The sequence below is a fragment of the Erinaceus europaeus genome, chromosome 17, assembly GCF_950295315.1.
Source record: "Erinaceus europaeus chromosome 17, mEriEur2.1, whole genome shotgun sequence".
In the NCBI taxonomy this organism is placed as follows: domain Eukaryota; kingdom Metazoa; phylum Chordata; class Mammalia; order Eulipotyphla; family Erinaceidae; genus Erinaceus; species Erinaceus europaeus.
In genome coordinates, this window is record NC_080178.1 from 50653788 (window position 1) to 50661132 (window position 7345).

The following is a 7345-nucleotide window of genomic DNA, read 5'->3' on the forward strand; positions in this document are numbered from 1 at the left end:
GACAACAGCAATAATCTTATTCTTCTTCTAGCGTTTGCCCTTCTTCCGTAGCCAGTCAACAGCGTCAGGTTGAGCCTGATGTAAAGTTTCGAGACCTCCTTTGAATCTGGAGAGGTGACAGTCGTTGACTATGTGGTTCATAGTCTGTCTGTACCCGCAGGGGCAGTTCGGGTCATCTCTGGCCCCCCAGCGATGGAACATAGCGGCGCACTGGCCATGGCCTGTTCGATAGCGAACAGAGGAGGGCCCAATCATAACGTGCTAGGTCAAAGCCGGGTTGATGCTTGCAGGGGTCTGTGATGAGGTGTTTGTTCTTTACCTCAGCTGACTGCCAGCTCTGTTTCCAAGAGACTGGAACAGACAAGTTCAGTGTAGGCGTAGGGGACCAGATTGGGTGAGAAGACGTCAAGCGTTGGACAGGGTGGGCGAAGATATCCGCGTAGATTGGCAGGTCCGGTCGAGCGTAGACATGGGAAATGAACTTCGATGATGCCGCATCCCGACGAATATCTGGCGGGGCGATGTTGCTAAGGACTGGCAGCCATGGAACCGGGGTGGAACTGATGGTTCCAGAAATTATCCTCATGGAGGAATATAATTTGGAATCGACCAAGTGGACATGGGGGCTACGGAAGCATACTGGGGCACAGTATTCTGCAGTGGAATAGCATAATGCCAGAGATGATGATCGTAGTGTGGAAGCACTCGCGCCCCATGAGGAGCTGGCCAGTCTTGCAATGATGTTATTCCTCGTGCCCATAGCAATAATAACAACAATAAACAACAATGGAAATAACAGGGAAAAATAAATAAATATATATATTTTAAAAAACTTGGACATCAGCTGTGTAAAGAACAAAAATGAGATTATACTGTAACTTTAAATATTTATATCTCATGTAAATTTAAAGGTATGAGCTCAAACTTTCATGAGCAGAAAAAATATACCTGTAGGTCTTAAAAATATTTTAGGACAGGCAAACATAACTTACGTCATAGTATGCTCACGTGGCCATGCACTTGGCCCCAGTTTGAGCCAACCCTCATAGTACTGAAGGAAGCTTCAGTGCTATGATAGCTATCCCGAATGAGGAGAAATACTTCTGAGGTAGTACTCAGGGGTGCACTGAGAGGGTAAGGGGGACAAGCAGGGAAGGAGAAAGGGAGGGAGTACTACTGCACTACAACTGAACCAGAAACCTACCTTTATGCACTGCATTGTTATGGGATTAATAATCCTAACTATGCCTCTAGATCCAGCCACAGCCAGCAGAAGATGGCTGGTATTGCAATCATATGTCCACCCACAAGTGTAAACATTTTCATCAACCTAATAAGTGTCAGTTAAGAAGTCACTGTTTTCAAAAAATAAAAGGGTTACAATTCAAAACACGGGGGTTCTCAAGAACTGATAAAAGTTTCTGACACAGAAGTTCTCATTTCTCTTTATACCATTAGATTTAACAAGCCTTTTCATCAAAAAACTACACGGGGGTGAGGAGAGGTGATGGCACACAGGGTTAAGTGTACATAGTGCAAAGTGCACCGGCTCAAGAATCCCGATTCAAGCCCCAGGCTCCCACCTGCAGGGAGGGTTGCTTCACAAGCAGCAAAGCAGGTCTGCAGGTGTCTTCCTCTCCCCCTCTCAATTTTTCTGTCCTATCCAAAACAACAACAATAACAACAGCAATAACAATGGAACAAAGATGGCCACCAAGAGCAATGGATTTGGATTTGTAATGCAGGAATTAAGTCCCAGCAATGACCTTGGAGACAAAAAGAAAAAAAAAAAGTATAGCATGTGATCAAACAAAAGCAATGCCTTCCACTCAATATTTATTATTTGGCTCTTTGCTTCACTACTCAGCTCTGCAGTGACAGCCAGACACTGCTTGTGTACCTATGAAATTTATTTACCCAAACAGTAGCCAGGGCCAGGGAGGTAGCCCTGCAAGAAGCATACCAAGCTTGTGTGACTGAAACCCCTGAGGTTCAGCTTCACTCCAAGACCACCATATGCCAGAACTAGGCAGTGCTCTGATCTCTTCACAACTTTCACAAGGATCAATAACTATTGAACAAATCAAGTGTACATCACCCAAGGCTACAGCATACTGGCCCTTACTATATTCTCAATAGTTTAAAATACTTGTAAAAAACTTTATTTATACTTTATTTATCATTATTGAATAGAGACTAAGAGAAGTGGAGAGGGAAGAGGGAGAGAAGAGGAGACACCTGCAGAACAGCTTCACCACTTGTGAACTTTATCCCTTCAGGTGGAAAGCAGGGGCTTGAATATATGTCCTTGCACACTGTAGCATGTGGACTCAACCAGGTGCACCACAGCCAAGCCCCTGTAATTATAATTCTAACTAATTATTTACCTTGTGAGTAGTCATAACTTGTTATTAGTCAAAATGTTCTGTGCCAGTTCTGGGACGTGGCATAATGGATAAAGTGGTGGACTCTCAAGCATTAGGCCTTGAGTTTGGTCCCTGACAGCACATGTACCAAAGTGATAGCTGGTTCTCTCTCTCTCCCTCCTATCCCTCTCACAAAAAAAAAAAAAAAAAAAAAAGTTTTGTACCATATACTTAAGTTGCCGATATATTGCATACCATAGTCACAGCTGTACTTGCATGGCTGAGAGTTTAGCTTTCTCCTGAACTAAGATGATGAAGAAAAGGTTTTGTAATGTTAGGTAATGGGGAATGTTCATAATATCACTTCTTTTAAAAATATTTTATTTTAATAAGAGAGAAAAATACAGGAGCGCAGGGGGTTAAGCGCATGTGGCACAATGTGCAAGGACCAGCATAAGCATCCCAGTTTGAGCTCCAGGCTCCCCACCTGCAGGGGAGTCACTTCACAGACACTGAAGCAGGTCTGCAGGTGTCTATCTTTCTTTTCCCCTCTCTGTATTCCCCTCCTCTCTCCATTTCTCTCTGTCCTATCCAACAACGATGAAAAGAAGAATAACTACAACAACAACAACAACAACAACAAAAAAAAATAACAAGGGCAACAGGGAACAAATAAATAATTTCTTAATAAAGAGAGAAAAATACAGACACAGAAAGATTAGAGTACTGCTCAGCTCTGGCTTATGGTCGTGCTCATGACCAAACCTGGGACTTCAGACCCTCAAAAATGAAAGTCTGGGGGCCGGGCAGTAGTGCAGCGGGTTAAGTGCATGTGGCACAAAGTGCAAGGACCCAGGTAAGGAACCCTGTTCGAGCCCCAGGCTCTCCACCTGCAGGGGAGTTGCTTCAAAGGTGGCGAGGCAGGCCTGCAGGTGTCTACCTTTCTCTGACCCTTTCTGTCTTCCCCTCCTCTCTCCAGTACTCTCTGTCCTACCCGACAATGACAACAACAATAATAGTAACAACAAAGAATGATAAACAACAAGGGCAACAAAAGGGAAAAAATGGCCTCCAGGAGCAGTGGATTCATAGTGCAGGAATTGAGCCCCAGCAATAAACCTGGATGCAAAAAAAAAAAAAAAGACAACAGAGAAAACAAAAATGAATGTCTTTTGCACCGAATAAGGGCAAGAGACTGGCATACATTAACAATGACTCTTTAGTCATCAGGCCACCCAATCAGTTGGGTCCTAGTCTGGGAGTCCTCATATTCCCAAACAGACATGATGGGCCTAGACCTCAAATAAATCCCTCTCTCCATTGTTACCGGTTATCTTTATCAGGAACAACACAATAGACCCCTTTTCAGGCCCCCATAAGACCTTGCCTTCAACATGGAACAACAATGGTAGAGAATGTTCTCAGTTCGTCTTTCTGGTTCTTTTTTCCAGCCATGACAACATCTCCCAAGACAATAACTTGGGCGTACCTGCATATCAGATGTCAGGCTCAGGAAAAAAAAAAAAAAGCATGAGTACACTCATGGACACTTTCGAATATAACTAAAATAGACCTACTAACTATATACAAAATGGAAACACCCCAACTCTTCATCTGCACTATTTCAGCCTTTGGGTTCAGGACTAGTCAACAATTTGTTTGGCTTTATATGTTAGCTCTTCTTTCAGCCACCAGGTTCCAGATGCTACCACTATGCCAACCGGACTTCCTGGACAGACGACCCCACCAATACACACTGGAGCCCTGCTTCCCCAGAACCCCATCCCACTAGGGAAAGAGAAAGACCAATTGGGAGTATGGATTGACCTATCAATGCCCATGTTCGGTAGGGAAGCAATTACAGAAGCCAGACCTTCAACCTTCTGTACCACATAATGACCTTGGGTCCATACTCCCGGAGGGATAAAGAATAGGAAAGCTTTCAGGGAGGGGATGGGATATGGAGTTCTGGTGGTGAGAACTGTGCAAAGTTGTATCCCTCTTAGTATGTTTTTTGTCAGTGTTTTCTTTGTATAAATATAAGTTAAAAAATAAAAATAAATAATAAAGTCTTTTGCAGATCCACTATGCTGTCCCCCCAGCTGTGAATATGATTTTCCATGTCTAATCTTCCTAGTAATTCATCTATACATCTAACCACCCAGTAAAAGTAGCATATCATAATTTTGATTATTAGGAAAACTGCAATGACATCATAGGTACTTGTTATAATTATAATATTACACAACATGTGCTGTATAGTTATAAGCACTTATGTATAAATCATATTAGCAGTCCTGGGAAACAATCCTTTTTTAAAATTTATTTTTTATGTAAGAAAGGTTAAATTAACAAAACCATAGGGTAGGAGGGGTGCAACTCCACACAATTCCCACCACCCAATCTCCATAGCCCATCCCCTCCCCTAATAGCTTTCCCATTCTCTATCCCTCTGGGAGCATGGACCCAGGGTCATTGTGGGTTGCAGAAGGTGGAAGGTCTGGCTTCTGTAATTGCTTCCCCGCTGAGCATGGACATTCACTGGTCGGTGCATACTCCCAATCTGCCTCTCTCTTTCCCTAGTAGGGTGGGTCTCTGGGGAAGCTGAGCTCCAGGACACATTGGTGGGGTCTTCAGTCCAGGGAAGCCTGGCCGGCATCCTGATGGCATCTGGAACCTGGTGGCTGAAGAGAGTTAACATACAAAGTCAAACAAATTGTTGAGCAATCATGGACCCAAAGGTGGGAATAGTGGAGAGGAAGTGTTGGGGGGGGGGTAGTCACTGCAAACTCCAGTGTACTTCTGCTTTCAGGTATATATTTCCACTTGTTTATGGATACGTGTCAACATATGCTCTCTCTCACAGAACCTTGTGTATATCTAGGTTTGGGGACTTTGTCAGAAAGAGATCCACCTGGGATGGAATTAGAGAAAGCTATGAAAGGAAAGTTCTCACCTGAGTAATGAAGATGAAGGGTTGTCATTCCACACGTGAAGTCTCTGACACAGTCTGAGCTGAAGCATGTTGAAGTGGCAATTGTTGCCTTGATTAGGTTGCGATCGGTTGATGCATTATTATTTGATATGGATTGGGAGAGGCATGCGGGAAAGTGGGCCCTATCCTAAGGTTCCAGGACTGGGAGAAATATAGGCTGTATAGTGGAGATGTGAGGTTTCTGTTGTCTTAGGGTTCAAAAGACAATGGATAATTAAGGTTACCTTCACATTATTTTGTAATTGGGTTAACTTTGAAAAGTCCTTTTGTTAGGGTTTGCTGTATAGTATCCAGTATCTTGTAAATAGCTGTGCAACTGGTTGCCTCTGAACCACTTGGTCGAGGCTTTTGAGAGAGTCCGCATATCAAATACACAGCCTGTCTTAAAAAGACTCAGTCTGTGTTTTTAAAACTTTGAGACATACAATTATTTTCCCCTCTCATTAATTAACTAGTGATTTATGTGACTACACTTTACTAGGAGTGTACATAGACACCATTCCCACCACCAAAAGACTGTGTCCCATCCCACCCACCCACCCACCCCCACCCCCCACCGGCCCAGGAAGCTGCATGGCTACCCCTCACCACAGGGTTTTTACTTTGGTGCCCTACTTTCAATTTAGTCAGATCCTGCTTTTAGTTTCCCTTTCAGCTCTTCACAGAATGGGAGAAAATCTTCACATGCCATATATCAGACAAGAAACTAATCACCAAATATATAAAGAGCTCAGCAAACTTAGCACCAAAAAAAGCAAATGACCCCATCCAAAAATGGGCAGAGCATATGAACAAAACATTCACCTCAGAGGAGATCCAAAAGGTTAACAAGCATATGAAAAACTGCTCTAGGTCACTGATTGTCAGAGAAATGCAAATTAACACAACACTGAGATACCACCTCACGCCTGTAAGAATGGCATATATCAAAAAGGACAGCAGCAACAAATGCTGGAGAGGTTGTGGGGACAGAGGAACCCTTTTACATTGCTGGTGGTAATGTAAATTGGTCCAACCTCTGTGGAGAGTAGTCTGGAAAACACTCACAAGGCTAGACATGGACCTATCATTTGATCCAGTAATTCCTCTCCTGGGGTTATACCCCAAAGACACCATAACACCCAACCAAAAAAAGGTGTGTATTCCTATGTTCATAGCAGCACAATTCATAATAGCTAAAACCTGGAAGCAACCCAGGTGCCCAACAACAGATGAGTGGCTGAGAAAGCTGTGTTATATATATACACAATGGAATACTATGCAACTATCAAGAACAATGAACCCACCTTCTCTGACCCATGTTGGACAGAGCGAGAAGGAATTATGTTAAGTGAGCTAAGTCAGAAAGATAAAGATGAGTATGGGATGATCCCATTCATCAACAGAAGTTGAGTAAGAAGATCTGAAAGGAAAACTAAAAGCAGGACCTGACCAAATTGTAAGTAGGGCACCAAAGTAAAAACCCTGTGCTGAGGGGTAGACATGCAGCTTCCTGGGACAGTGGGGAGTGGCAGTGGGTGGGAGGGATGGGGCACAATCTTTTGGTGGTGGGAATGGTGTTTAGGTACAATCCTAGTAAAATGTAGTCATATAAATCACTAGTTAATATGAGAGGGGGAAATTAATTGTATGTCTTGAAGTTTTTTAAAACACAGACTGAATCTCTTTAATATATAGGCTGTGTATTTGATATGCAGACTCTCTCAAAAGCCTAGACCAAGTAGATCAGAAGCAACCAATAGCACAGCTGTATACAAGATACTGGGTACTGTACAGCAAACCCTTACAAAAGGACTTTTCAAAGTTAATCCAATTACCAAATAATGTGATGATAACATTAACTATCCATTGTCTTTTTGAACCCTAAGACAGCAGGAACCTCACATCTCCACTATGAGCATCTACTTCCCCCAGTCCTGGAACCCTTTGATAGGGCCCACTTTCCCATATGCCTCTCCCAATCCATATCAAATAATAGTGCATC